Source organism: Ochotona princeps, chromosome 13 (genome assembly GCF_030435755.1).
Source record: "Ochotona princeps isolate mOchPri1 chromosome 13, mOchPri1.hap1, whole genome shotgun sequence".
Lineage (NCBI taxonomy): Eukaryota > Metazoa > Chordata > Mammalia > Lagomorpha > Ochotonidae > Ochotona > Ochotona princeps.
Genome location: NC_080844.1, coordinates 8,390,343 through 8,406,933, shown reverse-complemented (window position 1 = coordinate 8,406,933; position 16,591 = coordinate 8,390,343). Strand labels below are relative to the sequence as shown.

The following is a 16,591-nucleotide window of genomic DNA, read 5'->3' as shown; positions in this document are numbered from 1 at the left end:
CCTTCCTTCCCTCCCTCCCTCCCTCCCTTCCCCCCTTCTTTCTTAAGATTTATTTTACTGAGAGAGTGATTCATCTGCTGCTTTTCTCCTTAAATGGCAGCAGAGCCGGGACTGGGCCTGCATGTAAGGGCTTTAACCATCCTCCATTCCTTTCCTAGGTGTATAAGCGGTAGTTAGATTGGAAGGCGGAGTTGGGACTCGAACCTGTGCCTGTCTGAGGCTGTGGCTTTACAGGTGGCAGTTTAATTTGTTAAGCCAGTCGTGCAGTCTCCCTGTGTTTCATTGTCTGTGATTTTGGCATTTGTGTATTGTTTAACAGATGGAATGATAATGGTGGTCTGTTGAAATTGGCTTTCTTTCACTCAGCCTGGTCCCTTGAGATGCATCTACCTTACTGGAAATCAATAGTTCCTTTTTGTTGCAGAGTAAGATTCCTTGGTATGGATATCCCATAGTCTGCTTGATTTTTCACCTACTGAAGGATAATGGTTTTCTTCTAGTTTTTGCCATTGAAAATAAAGCTACACTACACTGAATATTTGTCTTCAGGATTTTTCTGTGGATGTAAATTTTCACTTGTTTGAGATAAGGAAGTACTAGTCTAAGGAAAAAAAAAAAATTGAGTGGCACTTGTTAAAGCCTGACAGGCACTTGTTAAAGCCTAGAAAGAAAGCCCTTTTTTTCCCCCAGATCTGTGTTAATAGGGACAGGGGCCACTGGGTAGGGCCTTGGGCTGAGGAGAGATTGTGCTCCACATGAATGAATACAGCCTGGGCAGCTGAGTATGAGTAGTCAAGGAGCAGAGTGGCATGAGTGGCGAAGAAATGACCCAGAGAAGCTTCAGAGGAATTCTGTGTAAGCTGGCCAAGCAGGAACCTTGCTGAACACAAGCCGGGAGATAGACCTCACTTGGATGCTGGAGGTTGAGATAGCCAGTGAGCAGGTATCAGTGAGAGGTTCCAGCTGAACTCGGTAGCAGAACTCTTTGCTAAAACTGGAGTTTAGACCTGATTCACTCAAGAGCCCCAACAAATCTCTGAATGGCACAAATGTACTTGGCAATGTGTGTAAGTATGGTTATTTTTTATTGTATTTTATTTTTTTTATTTTTTTAATTCTATGGTGCAATTCCATAGGATCTAGGTCCTCCCTCCCCAAATTCCCACCCCCAGCTGATTTTCACCATATTATAACAATGGTATAGTGCTTCACAAGGAGTCATAATTCCATCAGTCTGTTAGTTAAGTGTGCCCTGACATTGTTGGTACAATGTCAGACGGTGCAGCATCCCATTGTCTAGACATGTCCAATAGTTTCACTGGGAGTCCATCTTTGATTTTGAAGGAGGGAATACAGCCTGGGCAGGTGAGGATGGATAGTTGCGGAGCAGAGTCCGATGAGTGCAAAGTAGAGATGCATGCTATGTCCTATCCTAACAACTGGACATGTAGTCTCTGTTAAGCAGTTCTACACATTCCCTTAAATGACAAGCTATCAGATAAAATCAGCAACAGGAATAAGGATAAGACAAAAGATTTACAGCACCATGGAGTTAAGTAACATAGCACTGAATAACCAGTATGTCGATGAAAAAGAAAACGCAAAAGGTTGGAGAAGATGATGCTGCTGTGTGATCCATGAGTCAGTGAAGATTTCAATAAGAGAAAGACTGTTTTGAAGAAGTGAGAATAAACAGCATCAGAACCTATGGGTTGCAGCACAAACAGTATTGAAGGGTTATTGAGCTTATAATCTGCATGATGGTTGCCTTATATCAGAGAGAATGTATGGTATTTGTCCTTTTGGGGTTGACTTATTTCACTGAGCATAATGGTCTCTAGTTGGTTCCATTTGGTTGCAAATTGGATCATTTCATTCTTTCTACTGGCTAAGTAGTATTCGATGGAGTAGATGTACCACATTTTCTTTAAACCACTCCTCTTTTGACGGGCATCTGGGTTGTGTCCACGTCTTTGCTACGGTAGCCTGTGCTGCTGTAAACTAGGGTTACAGATCCCCTTCTCTTAAGCAGATTTCATTTTCTTTGGATATATTCCTAGGAGCAGTATAGCAGTTCATATGGCAGGTTTATTTGGAATTCTCTAAGCATTCCCCATACTGAATTCCATAGTGGTTGTACTAGCCTGCACTCCCACCAGCAGTGAAGGAGGGTGCCTTTCTCCCCACATCCACTCCAGCAGGTGTTGTTAGTCGAATGTAGGCCAATGTGACTGGAGTTAGGTGGTACCTCAACGTGGTTTTCTTTTGTATCTCTGATGGTTAGGGAGCCTGAGCATCTTTTCATGTCTGTTAGCCATTTGAACCTGTTCTTTTGAAAAATGTCTGTTTAAGTAAAAACTACTGAACCTTTGCATGTTTAGCCAACAGTGTATGGGAAATGCTTCCTTTACATTGCTGCCATGACCGAGTCAGTGGTGCTTGTGGGTGTATAGTGACAATGCCCTGGTGACTGGTGAGGCTAACAGTGTATCTTCCCAGGGACCTGGCTGCCTTGCACAGTCCTCTTCAAGAAGGTGCCTCTTTGCCCACTTTCTAGTTGCAGCTTTTATCTGCTGTTGAATTTTGAGATTTGTGTGTTGTAGGTGAATCCTTTATATATACATGGTTTGCAAGTATATTGTCTAAGTGTATCTTTTCCCCCCCCTTTCTTAACAGGGTCTTTGTATAGCAAAGGTTTTAAATTCAGTTGAAGTCCAGTTTACCTTTTTTTCCCCCTTCCCTGCACAGTTTCATCCCGTATTCTTACTGCCAGCTTTTAGTCCTGAACCACTGTTCTGCTTTCTGTGTCTGTGGACCTGCCTACTGTGATGCTTCATGGAAATGGAATCAGGCTCTTTCTGTCTGGCTTCTATGGCTTAGCATGTTTTCAGGGTTCGTCAATGTTGTAGCATGAGTCACTTCTTTGTAGGGTTTTATTCATTGTTACGATTAAGTAATACTCCACTATGTGGATAAGCCACATTTTGTTTATGCATGTGTTCTTGTTGGACATCTAGGATGTTTCCACCTCTTTGCCTACTCCAAAACAGTTGCATTTGTAGTCTTTCAAGCTTCTAACCTGTTTCATACATGATAACACATGTTGTGAACATAGACTCCTGCACATATATATTTTTTTAAGATTTATTTATTTTTATTGCAAAACCAGGTATACAGAGAAAAGAGGAGAGAGAGAGAGAGGAAGAGCCTCCATCTGCTGACTCATTCCCAGGGCAGCCGCAATGGCCAGAGCTATACCAGTCTGAAGCCAGGAGCCAGGAGCCCCCTCTGGGTCGCCTACACAGGCACAGGGTTCCAAGGCCTTGGGCCGTCCTTGACTACCTTCTCAGGCTACAAGCAGGGAGCTGGATGGGAAACAGGGCTGCCAGGACCAGAACCGGTGCCCATATGGTTCCCGGCGCGTGCAAGGTGAGGACCCCAGCTGCTAGGCTACTACACCAAACCTGTACATGTTTTTAAATAAGTTTTCTCATATAAGTAATGGAGATATGCTTCTTTTTCTTCCCCCCCCCCCTTTTTTTAAACTTACAGTCATGTCTGTGTGAATAGATGAGATACTTTATTTTTGACTACATAATGTTCAGTGTTTTGATGACGGGTAACTTCCTGTGTTTTTCCTCTCATATAGCAGTGGAAGTAAATATCTTTAAGTGGGTGTGTGTTGAGATTTTTTTTAATTTAAATCCACTCCACAGATGATGACAACAGCCAGGGCTGGGCCGAGATGAAGCCAGGACCAAGAGGTTCCTCTTGGGTCCTGTGATCGCAGTGACCTAAGCACTTGGACCATCTGCTGCTGCTTTCCCAGGCATGTTAGCAGGGAGCTGGGTTGGGAGTGGAGCATTCAGGAGTTGAACCAGAGCCCATATGGGTTGCTGGCATTGCAGGCAATGGCTTAACCCACTACACCACAGTGTTTGCCACAGAATATTTTTTTTTAAGATTTATTTTTATTACAAAGTCAGATATACACAGAGGAGGAGGAGAGAGAGAAAGATCTTCCGTCCGATGATTTACTCCCCAAGTGGCTGCAACAGCCAGAGCTGCACCGATCCGATGCCGGGAGCCTGGAACCTCTTCCAGGTCTCCCACGTGGGTGCAGGGTCCCAAAGCTTTGGGCCGTCCTCGACTGCTTTCCCAGGCCACAAGCAGGGAGCAGGTTGGGAAGTGGAGCTGCCAGGATTAGAACCGGCGCCCATATGGGATCCCGGGGCGTTCAAGGCGAGGACTTTAGCCGCTAGGCCACGCCGCCGGGCCCTACCTCTCTTTTTTAAGAAAAAAGGATTTGGGCCCGGCAGTGTGGCCTAGCAGCCTGTGGCCTGGGAAAGCAGTCGAGGACGGCCCAAAGCTTTGGGACCCTGCACCCGCGAGGGAGACCTGGAGGAGGTTCCCGGTTCCTGGCTTCAGATCAGCGCAGCACCGGCCGTTGCGGCTCACTTGGGGAGTGAATCATCGAATGGAAGATCTTCCTCTCTGTCTCTCCTCCTCAATATATATCCGCCTTTCCATTAAAAATAATAAATCTTTAAAAAAAAAAGAGAGGTAAATGTTTATTGGAAAGGCAGATTTGGCAGATTTACAGTGAGAGAAAAGTAGAAAAGTCTTCTACCCACCAGTTCACTCCCTAAATGGCCGTAGTATCTGGAGTTGACCTGACCTGAAACTAGGACCAGGAGATTTTTCTTGATCTCCCATGCCGGTGCAGAATCCCAAGGCTTTGGGCCATCCTCTGCTGCCTTCCCCAGTCATAAGCAGAGATGTGGATGGGAAGTAGAGCAACTGGGACATGAACTGACACCCCTATGGGATGCTGGTTCTTACAGGTGGAGGATTAGCCCGTTGAACCATTGTGCTGGCCAGTAACTTGTTTCTGTTACCTCTCATAATAGCCTGTTTCTCTCTTTTTTAGGCAATCACTGCTGTACTTTCTACCTCTAAATTTGCCTTCTGTGAGAGTATTTCATGTACATAGAATCATTTCATATATAGTCTTTTGCATCTGAGTTATTTCATGTAATGCCTTTTTGAGGTTGGTCCATGTTGCAGTGTGTATCCACGTTTCCTTTCTTTTTATTGCCTGATAGTATTCCCTTCTGTGGCTTGCCCGTATTTTGTTTATTCACTCAGCAGGTGGCAGACATCTGGATTGTGTCCAGGTCATGATTGTTATGGATAATGCTGCTATGAACATTTCTAGATAATGTTTGTGGGATAATTTTTATTTCTCTTGGGTAGGTTCCTAGAGAGAAAATGTTGGTTCTTATTGTGAGTTTCTGTTTACGTTTAACTTGAGGAATTTGACAACCTGTTCTGCGCAGTGACTACATCACGTTGTGTTGCTGCAGTGGTGGGTGAGGTTCTAGTTTCTCTGTTCTCACTGGTGCTTGCCAGTGTCTGCCGCATTGATGAGGACCATTCTGCTGGCTGTGTAGTCGTATATTACATTTTTAGTTTTCCTTTCCCTAATGGGTGGTGATACTGATCATCTTTTCAGTAAGCACAGAGAATAGAGGTAAGAATGGAGGTTAGCAACATGAAAGATGAGAGCCTGAAATAGACAATGTGTTTAAGCATGAAGAAGACGGATTTTAAGGATAAACCAGTTGGCCTGGGCAGCATTTAGGAGCAACTTAATGTAATAGATATAGTAGAAGGAGGAGGGCTTGTGATTCCAAGACTTCTGGCTTGGTAACTGGATAGATGGTGTGCCTCTAGCTGAAAAAGTGAATGCCGAGGACATAAACAGCTTCTGTGCTGCAAGGTGATGTCTTTCATACTAGTCCTATTCTCTTGAAATGGCACAGAAATAACTTTTAGAGTTGTTTACTAGTGTGGAAATATGTGTCTAGTTCAGAAGAGGGATCTGGGCTGAGATCTAAATTGAGATTTAGGGCCTGCCGCAGTGGCCTAGCAGCTGAAGTCCTCACCTTGAGCTCGCCAGAATCCCATGTGGGTGCCGGTTCTAATCCCGGCAGCTCCACTTCCCATTCAGCTTCCTGCTTGTGGCCTGGGAAAGCAGTCGAAGACAGTCCAATGCTTTGGGATCTGCACCCTCGTGGGAGACCTGGAGAAAGTTACTGGCTCCTGGCTTCGGATCGGCACAGCTCTGGCCATTGCGGTAATTTGGGGAGAGAATCATCGGACAGATGATCCTCCTCTCTTTCTCTCCTCATCTCTGTATATTTGATTTTGCAATAAAAATAAATAAATCTTTAAAAAATAAATAAGTTGAGATTTAAATTACCATTGTACAGATACAGTGGTGTGTGTATGCTGTATCATTGGGTTGCTTTAAGATACTAGCAAGATTTCATGTAGCAAGAAGATCTGAATTGGCATGCTCCAGCAGTCCTTCATTCATGTTTAACAGCCTCACTGTCTTTTTTTTTTTTAAGATATATTTTACTTGAAAGGCAATTCTTTTCTTTCTCCCCCTATATAGAGAAAGAAAGAGAGATATTCCCTCCATCCACTGGTTCACTCCCCAGATGGCTTCAGCAGTTGGAGCTGAACTGTGCTGAGCTGAGCTCAAGCTGGAAGCCAAGGGTGTTTTCTATTGCTTTCTCAAGCCACATTCAGAGAGTTGAAATCAATGAGAAATGGAGCAGCTGGGACTTGATCTGGCACGTGTCTATATGGGATGCTGGTGCAGGCTGGCCCTGCCCCACTGTGTTTTACCCCAACCTCCATTCTTACTCTGTTGGGTTGTGCTTTTAGTCCCCTCCCTATGGGGGTGTTTGAGCTGCCACCTTCCAACAGAGTTTTTTTTTTTTTTTTGTTAAAGATTTATTTATTTTTATTACAAAGTCAGATATACAGAGAGGAGGAGAGACAGAGAGGAAGAGCTTCCGTCCGATATTTCACTCCCCAAGTGAGCCGCAACGGCTGGTGCTGCGCTGATCCGAAGCCGGGAACCTGGAACCTCCTCCAGGTCTCCCACATGGGTGCAGGGTCCCAAGGCTTTGGGCCGTCCTCGACTGCTTTCCCAGGCCACAAGCAGGGAGCAGGATGGGAAGTGGAGCTGCCGGGATTAGAACCGGTGCCCATATGGGATCCCGGGGCGTTCAAGGTGAGGACTTTAGCCGCTAGGCCACGCCACCGGGCCCTAACACAGTTTTATGTTAAGAAAAACACTGGCCATATCCTCTTTGACCAGAAAAACCACCTCTAGAACCTCCCTGACAAACTTAATATGCCAGAGTTACACTAGATGCTTGGTGATCTAGTTGCTCACTGGCAACGAAACAGCAGATGGTACGGTTGGCTGACATTAGAGATTTCTATCCGAAGGATCTTTTTTTTTTATCTGTTCTAGGATGAGCGTTCCTTCTTGACTTCAGTTTTATTTTGTAGTTAATCATGTTTTGAAAAGAATTCCTCTGTGTGGGATTCCTGCATCCCATTTGGAGTGCGTGCTTCAGGTCCTGTCTAGCTCCCTGTTCGTACACACCCTGCAATGGCTGGTGCTGCACTGATCTGAAGCCAGGAGCCAGGAACTTCCTTCAGGTCTCCCACACAGGTGCAGGGTCCCAAGACTTTGGGCCGTTCTCGACTGCTTTCCCAGGCCACAAGCAGGGAGCTGGATGGGAAGTGGAGCTGCTGGGATTAGAACCGGCGCCCTTATTGGATTTTGACATGTGCAAGGAAAGGACTTTAGCTGCTAGGCCACCGTGCTGGGCCTGATATTTGTCTTTCTATCTTTAAAGTATAAATTAAAAATACCCTGTAGTCCCTATCATTAGAATCAGGTCATATATTTTTATTTAAAATTTGTTTGTTTTTTGGAAATGCCATTCAGAGTCATGGCAAGAGAAGAGACAGAAAGATCTTGCGTGTGCTGGTTAACTCCCTCAGATGGCCTCAATGGCTGGAGGTGAGCCCATCTGAAGCCAGGAGCTGCTTTCAGGTCTCCCAGCAGTTGACTTGACCCATGCACCTAGAGCCACCAGCATGCTCCGTACCCTCACTGAGCTGCACATTCCAGGCTGGTTAGAACTGGTTATGAACACAAGTGCAATTCTGCCTAACTGGGAATCTGAATAGTGCTGAATTTGGGGTGTAAGTGTTGCTTCCCGCTGTTCCTGTTTTTGTTTTGGAGTATGATTTTTTTTTTAAAGATTTTATTGTTATTGGAAAACTGGATATACAGAGAGGAGGAGAGACAGAGAGGAAGATCTTCCATCCGATGTTTCACCCCCCAAGTGAGCCACAACGGGCCGGTGCGCGCTAATCCGATGCCGGGAACCTGGAACCTCCTCCAGGTCTCCCACGCAGGTGCAGGGCCCCAAAGCTTTGGGCCATCCTTGACTGTTTTCCCAGGCCACAAGCAGGGAGCTGGATGGGAAGTGGAGCTGCCAGGACTGGAACCGGCGCCCATATGGGATCCCGGGGCGTTCAAGGCGAGGACTTTAGCCACTAGGCCACGCTGCCAGGCCCTAGAGTATGATTTTTAAAAAGATTTATTTATTTATTTATTTTGAAAAGTCAGATGTACAGAGAGGAGGAGACACATCGAAGAAGATCTTCCATCCGCTGATTCACTCCCTAAGTTACCGCAATGGTCGGTGCAGTGCAGATCAGAAGCCAAGAGCCAGAAGCTTCTTCAGGGTCTCCCTCGTAGGTGCGGGGTCCCAAGGTTTTCGGCCATCTTCGACTACTTTCCCTGGCCACAAGCAGGGAGCTGAATGGGAAATGGAGTTGCCAGGATTAGAACCGGTGCCCATATGGGATCCTGGTGAGCTCAAGGCAAGGACTTCAGCTGCTAGGCCACTGCGGCGGGCCCTGGAGTATTATTTTTGTTTCTCTAAAGTTTAAGCTAACCTGGAAATTTTTATATGTGAGTACTTTTTTCTCACAAGCTTAAATTTTCATGTTGTTTTTTTGACAGATGTTGGGAAATTTGTAAAGTAATAGGTTTCTAAAAACACTGTGGATGTTTTCATTTTTTTCTTTTCAAATGTATAGTTTTATATTTGAGATATGCCTAGTGTTTCTTCTACTTGTGTTACTCTAAGTAAAAGTTCAGTCTTAATGAATTCTTTTTTTTTTCCTAACCAGATTTATGAAAATATGCATCCACTCAATACTGTCTTGGAATTCATGAGATGGAAGCATAGGTCAAAGCTGTTTGGAGAAAATTGGAAGTACATTTTTATCTGGGTACATATCTGAGGTAAGCACATCAGGTATAAGAAAGCAGATTCCCATTTCTTAGTAGTTAATAGTCTTTACCTGTCATCATCATACCTTTATTTGAGCTTCTTTAGTTTCAATACTATAGTTTGTTAGCTTCTGAATCACCCTTCTAACAAGTTAGTAAATAATTTGTTTTCTTCCTCTTGTAAATGTGGAACCTGTTTCAGGGTGAAAAATACTTGTTTCCTGTTAATTATTGCTGGAGATACCCTCGGCTAGACGTGGTCCAAGTTCTTGTTTCCACATGTGAAAGAATTCATAGACGAGGCGTAGATAGAGGTAAATAGGAAAGCAAGATTCGTTTAAAGGCAAAGGGAAAGCTACACACTTAAACTGGAGTGTCGGAAGCACAGGAAACAGAATCAGTTGCAATTAGCAGAATTCCTTGTCATCCTTTAATAGGCTAAAAGGTGTGACTGGGGCAGTGCAATTCAAATATTAAAATAAGACAGTTTTAGGAGTAGCTGGGTTTGACCACCACCCGCTTGCATGAGAGAGTGTGTGCCAAGCCTGCCACCACATTGGGAACTTCTAACCTGAGTCAGGTGTTAAAAAGAGAATCTTAAATCCACCTCTGCCACCGGCCACCGCCAGTGGGATTTAGAGCAAAAGCTGGCATTTTGGGGCTGTGCGTTATGAACTGGGCAATCTTCAGCCTCTCTCCTCACTATCGGCCTGCCTAAATTGATGCTGCTTAAGTCGTAGTATAGAAAATAAGCTGTAAATTGAGTTGTTTATGTTATTTCAGAAGGTTTCACATATTTTCTGTTTCAGGAGTTTATTTTATCTTTATGTCAGAGATAGAGCAAGAGCACTCCATCTGCTGGTCTACTCCACACGTGTTATATACAGCACCAGGATTGGGGTCTGGCTAGAGCTGGAAGCTGAAGCACAATTCTGGTCTCCCATGTAGATGGCAGGACCCCAAGTACTTTAGCTGACACCACTGCCGCACAGGATCAGCAGAGTGGGGAGCTGGAGTTAATGTGGATAATATGAGCCAGCTTCCAAAAGTTCATGTAAAAGTACAATTTAAAAAAGTAAATTCATGGGCATGGTGTAGCCTGGTGGCTAAAGTCCTCACCTTGCGTGTGCCAGGATCCCATATGGGCACTGGTTCGTGTCCTGGCCGCTCTGCTTCCCATGCAGCTCTCTGCTTGTGGCTTCGGAGGGCAGTCGAGGATGGCTCAAAGCCTTGGGACCCTGCACCTGCGTGGGAGACCCAGAAGAAGCTCCTGGCTCCTGGCTTCGGATCAGCTCAGCTGTTGCTGCAGCCACTTGGGGAGTGAATCAGTGGATGGAACATCTTCCTCTGTCTGTCCTCCTCTCTGTATATCTGCCTTTCCAATAAAAATTGATAAATCTTTAAAAAAAATTCATATTAGTGCAAAAAGTGTTGAAGTCCCTATGTAGCTTTTTCATAATAAGCATTTTCTGTGCACTTATTGAAGGTATTTTGCCCCATTCTTGTTTCCTTAGCATTTGCTTGCCCTTCTTGCATCCCTACCAAGCTGCTGGATTTGCTCTGCCGATAAGTGCCATGCTTTCTGATTCTTTGCGGTTTCTTATTTTTAGCTTGTTGTAAGAGTTGTCTTTTTTTCCTTTCTTGAGATTCTTGGTTCCTGTGATCAATGCTCTTCTGATTCTAGAACTTTATCACTTGATAGTTCTCCCCTCTGGGTTCCTTACTATTTTCTCCTGGTGTGTTCCTTCCCCACCTTTTTACTCTCAAGTTTTAAAGTCATCTCAAATGTCAGTGCATCCCAAAAACATGTTCTGATCTTTTGGTTCCAAGATTAAGTTTCTATCTTTAAGTTTCCAAACAAGATACTTTGGTTTTTATATGATGCTAGTTTGGGAGATCCTGTCAATGCATGTCAGCAAGACACAAAGGACTCAGCAGACTCAAGGCTCTTCTCTGTTGGTTTATAGTTGGAATGGTAAGATAAGTAGCAAGAAGCTGCAAAGGTTTTCGGAGAAATGGAACTAGAAGTAAGTTAATTTTGGTGTAAAATATTCTGTGGAAAGTCTAAAAGGCAGAATTTGGAGATTTCGTATTAGCAAAAATGGATAGAATAATGTCCATTAGGAGTACTCAGTCTTCAAAAATATCCTAACAAAAGAGCCGGCACTGTGGCATTGTAGGCTAAGGCTTTACCCCGCACTGCAGGCATCCCAAACAGGTGCCAATTTGAGTCCCAGCTGCTCCACTTCTGATCCAGCTCCTTGTAATGTGCCTGGGAAGGCAGCAGTGGAGGATGGCTTCTGTACTCAGAAGCCCCTGGGGCCCAGCGTGGTAGCCTAGCAGCTAAAGTCCTCATCTTGCACATGCGGGGATCCCATATGGGTGTTGGTTCTAATCCTGGTGGTCTAGCTTTCCATCCAACTCCCTGCTTGCGGCCTGGGAAAGCAGTCAAGGATAGTTCCAAACCTTGGGACCCTGCATCTTTGTGGGAGACCTGGAAGAGGCTCCTGGCTTCTGGCTTTGGATCAACACAGGTCCGGTCGTTACAGCCACATGGGGAATGAATAAGCGGATGGAAGATCTTCATCTCTGTCTCTTCTTCTCTCTGTATACATGGCTTTCCAGTAAAATTTTAAAAATCAGTCTTAAAAAAAAAAATAAAAAAGAAAGAAAAGCAAAAAGAAATGAAACCCATGGCTCCTGGCTTCCAGTCACCCTACTGCTGGCCATTGGTGGCCATTTGGGGGTTGGGAACCAGCAAATGGAAAATCTTTCTCTCTGTCATACTGTGTTTCTTTTTCTGTGTCTATAACTCTGCCTTTCAAATGAAAATAATTATTTCTTTAGAAAAATTCTAACATTATGTATTGAAGAAGTAGCCACCTATTTTCTAATTATGTATTGTGTAAAGCTGGAAGACACTATGCATGTGTGTTAGGAGAAGTGGGGTTTTGTGATTGAACTAGTACCAAGTTATTTTCTGATGTGAATCCAGTTGAACCCTCAAGTTAATTGTTGTAGTAGCTACATATACATGTGGAGGTTTGTGTGTTTGTTTATTTTTTGAAGATCCTCCTGTGTTATCACTTTTACATTTAGAGTAGTGTTTCTCAACGTATAAAACATTTCCTCCTGATAGTATTCAGAATAATTTGAAGTGGCATGTGAATTAGTTTTTGAGAATTTTGGTATCATTGTATTTATTTTTATAGCCTCCAATTAATGATAATCATAGTTTACCATTTAAGATAGTCTTCAGTGCTTTGCCCTTTATTTTTCTCTGTTTTGGATTGTGGTTCAAAAACCTGAGTTACTCATATTCCGTGTTCAGGGAGGAAAATGAATATTATCTTTATCTAAGCACTTTCTTTTTTAATTAAAGGTTTTTTTATTTTTATTGGAAAGTTAGATATATAAAGAGGAGGAGAGACAGAAAGAAAGATCTTCCGACCGCTGGTTCACTCCCCCAAGTGGCTGCAATGGCCAGAGCTGGATGGAAAGCGGGGCCACTGGGACACAATCTGGCACCCATATGGGATACCGGGTGTGCAAGGTGAGGACTTTAGTTGCTAGGCTACTGCGCTGGGCTTTCTAAGCACTTTGTATTGAGTATTTAATATAAACTCTTGGTTTATTTTCTCTGCTTCATTCTTCATTATTAAAATATTTACTTGAGATACAGAGACAGACAGAGCTTATATCCACTGTGTAGGCCAAAATCCTAAGCCTAGAATTCACATGTGGGTTACAGGGACCCAAGCTACCCAACACCTGCTGCCTCCCAGGATGGGCATTAACAGGAAGGAAGCTGAAGCCCAAAGTGGAGCCAGTACTCAAACCCCAGGTATGCTGAGCACAGGCTGTCCCAGGCAGTGCTTAACCCTTAACCTGTTGTGCCCTGGCCCTCCCCCTTCATTTTTGATCCTCCTCTCCCATTTGCTTTGCTGCTGCTGTTGAAAACCACTTTACTGTTTGTTGTATTTGAATGAATGAATGTATCCTGATAAAAATATATATTGCGGGTGGTGGTTTAGGCATTGAATTGAGATAATTCAGTTTTGCTACAAACATTGTGCTCTTTTTTGTGCTGTGCTTCTAAGTTATACTGAATATTCCATTATATACAGTGTCACATTTCCTGCTTCTAAAGAGGCGACGTATTCTCTTGGACAGTCCAGGAAGTGGAGCCATATACTTTTTTAAAAATTTTTTTAAGATTTATTTTTTATTTAAAAGGCACATTTACATAAAAGAATGAGAAATATTCCATCTACTGGTTCACCTCCCAGATGGCCTCAGTGGCTGGAGCTGGGCCAGTCCGAAGGCACGAGCTTGTCTGGGTGTCCCATTAGGTGCAGCTGCCCTTGGAGTACTTCAGTTGGAGTCTTGCTTTTACTGCTTCCTGAAAATGGAACCTGAGAAAATGACTTACTACTGCATGGTTTATTTGGGATATCAGCCAAAAAGCAGAAATGGGATAATGGGAAAAGTGAGGAAAGAGCCAAGTAGTATGTTACATAAAATGTGTTAATTTACCTAACTATGAGGACAACTGGGCTTCTGTGCCCTGGGGCTCCCAGGATATAGCTGGGTGCTGTCCTATCCAAGACTGGAAGTTGGAGGTTGACTCCTGACTTCTTCTACCTTATGTGCACTGGAGCTTTAATACTGGCATTTCTGCAGTTGTTCCCAGTGCTAATGAACAGTCATCTCCAGGTCTGGAGAAACCTTGCAAAGCAAACCCCAGCCATTCTCTGGTTCAGTCTTGATGTCAGATGCTCTCGGTCTGTGCCTGTTGCTGTCCACAGAACAGTACTGCGGAAAAGCAGGTGGTGTCTGCTGTAGTCAATCCCTGTTCACTCAGATTAGCTATTGGCTCCTCAAGTCCGCTATCACTGACCCCTTCTTGTGGTGCCTCTCTTGTTACCTTAAACCAGAAGGTCATTGGTCAGCTCTAGTCCCCACTCTGCATTGGTGCTGAGGCTGGGCTGTTTGTGTTCCCCATCGATGTTCTGTAAGCCCTCAGACTGTGCTGCTGACAGTAGGGTGTGCGCTGGTCAGGGGAGGCAGACCACACCTGAAGTATGTGGCAGTGACTTGGTCAGCCTGCTTCACAAGCCTCCTTCGTGTCTGTGGCTGCCCCTTTCGCAGGCCTGTCAATAGCACAGAGGTGGCCAAGGGCTTAAGTTGGCCAACAGCAACGGCCGAGTGAGCCTGTCTTTAGTCAGAATGCAGTTAGGTGTGTCTTGTTAGTTAGATGTTGTGGTGAGCATTAACAAAGACCATTAAATACCTTTTCTCTAGGACCCTTTCCTTAATTCCTGTTTTGCCTCTTCCACCCCCTAACCAGCCACGTGCTCACTCTTCACTGCCCAGGGGTCTGTTTGCTTTTACTTCACCTCCTCATTTCCCCAAGCTGTCTGCACAGGCCATGCAGCTGTCCAGTTTTGACTTGCGTCTGTTACCAGGTGCCAGCATTGCTTTTTGTGTCTGGTTACCAGGAAGCTACCCTGAAGGGGCTGCCTCACATGGTGTGCTGTGTCCTCTGGAGCTCCCTGAATCTAGTTCAGAGGCACTGTTGATATTGTACAACTGTTAGCTGCCATGCCCCACCTTGTGACTCAGAGGGTCATGGTGGGTACCGCCATGATGTCCACGCCCCACCTCGTGGCCCAAGGGTTCATGATGGGTGCCTCCATGATGTTTCATGGTTGGCTGCTCTGCAGGGATTTGTCTTCCTGTCAGCCATTTTTTAGATAGTTCTACAGAACATTGAGGCAGGTGCTGTTGCTGTGCTGCGGGGACTTGCTTGAGGATTCACCCACTCTTCTGGGTCTCATGGAAGCTGGCAGCCTTCATGTCGTCTGGGGCCTCTGCTGTGGTGGCCCTGGTTTTGAGCTTCCTGCTAGTTAAAGAGCCCCCTTCAAGTGAGCTGTGTTTCTTTATACCCTCTCAGGGGACCTGGGTTTTGTGAGCACTTACATGTGGCTTTATGCATCTGTTGTTTGGTGTTGTGTTCTGCTTTGGAAGGCAAAGTCATTTCCTGTGGACTGATAACAGAAGCTAACCTGGTTTATCCAACAAGCTGCTGTTTCAACAGGCTTGGACTTGGAGGCCTAGGGAGGAGCCCCAGGTGTCCAGCACTCACATATGTCGGATTCTTTGCAGGATCATCTCTGGGTCGGCTGAGACTTTACGAGGCTGCTGTGCAGCAGGGCAGTGAAACCTGAGACTTGGAGAAAAGCTGTGTCACGACTTCCCTGTTGATTTCTCTTTGGAGTTCCTTGCCCACTGAGCCTCCTGCCCATGTAGGGAAACCTAGAACCCATCAGGGTCCCAGAAATATTGACAGGCCCTGCCCATGGTCTCTTCAAGGGGATAGTGAAGGAAGGCTTATGCAACCCTTCTATACACACTGACTCTTTGGAACTTAAATTTTAAGTTTTTGTTTTTTTTTTCCTCAAACTTGGTGGCTTTGCTTTTGGTTTACTCATTTGAACCCTCTCTAGTTTGGGCAGGTTTAGAGTGCAGATATAGTTTTATAGTTTGTAACTACATGTGCTAAGCAGAGTAACAAACACATGCTTGAGATTTCTGGTGTTTTCATGCTCTCCAGTAGCATTTCCATTCCTAACTTTATTCTAATAAACCTCTTGGTCTGTTGTACACTTTTATCTTTGTGTAAGATAGTTTCCCATTAAGGTGCCTCAGCTAGAAATTCCAGTTTAACCTCTGTTTGCATTCTACTTCCTACATTCTTTTCTCTCCTTACTCATCTTTTGTTATACCAAATTAGGTAGGGTCTCATTGTTTCTTATTTTTATTTATTTGAAAGGCAGACAGAATCTGATCTCCCAGCTGCTGGTTTACTCCCTCAACGCCTGTAACAGCTAGGACTAGGCCAGGGCAATGCTAGGATCTCTTGTGTGAGTGTCACGGACCCAACCTGGGGCTTCACTGCTGCCTCTCAGGGTGCTCATTAGCAAAATGATAGAATCGAGATCTCTTCATACTTAACCTTATTTTCTCTTTCTGTTTGTGTAATCTTTTATAGATATGTAAGTTTGTTGGTCTTTTCGATAGCCAACATTTGGTTTTGTAGTTTAACTTGCCTAGGTCTATTGAATATTTCAATTTTTGCTTTTAGCATTCTGCTTTTTTTCTTCCTTTGGTACTCATTCTCATTTTCCAACCCTGTTCCATGTATATTCTGTCAGTTGTTTCTAAAGATTTGGAACAGTAGGGACACACTTATTCTAGTGTGTTGCTTGTATATTTTCTTTCTTTTTTTAATGATGTTTTAATTTTTCTATTGGAAAGGCAGATTCTCTGAGAGAGGGAAAGACAGAAAGATCTTCTGTCTGCTGCTTTACTACCCAAGTGGCTGCAATGGCTGGAGTTGAGCCAATC

At 44.4% G+C, this 16,591-nt stretch overlaps 1 protein-coding gene across 1 annotated transcript in view; it reads left to right on the top strand.

Annotated features, from left to right (window-relative positions):
- BMPR1A (bone morphogenetic protein receptor type 1A) overlaps window positions 1–16,591 on the top strand; it is a 115,949-nt gene that overhangs the window by 47,863 nt on the left and 51,495 nt on the right. Inside the window, exon 2 of the mRNA XM_058671409.1 lies at window positions 9,079–9,193. The gene's annotated coding sequence lies outside the window, so the exon portion shown is untranslated. The remainder of the gene's footprint in view (window positions 1–9,078; window positions 9,194–16,591) is intronic.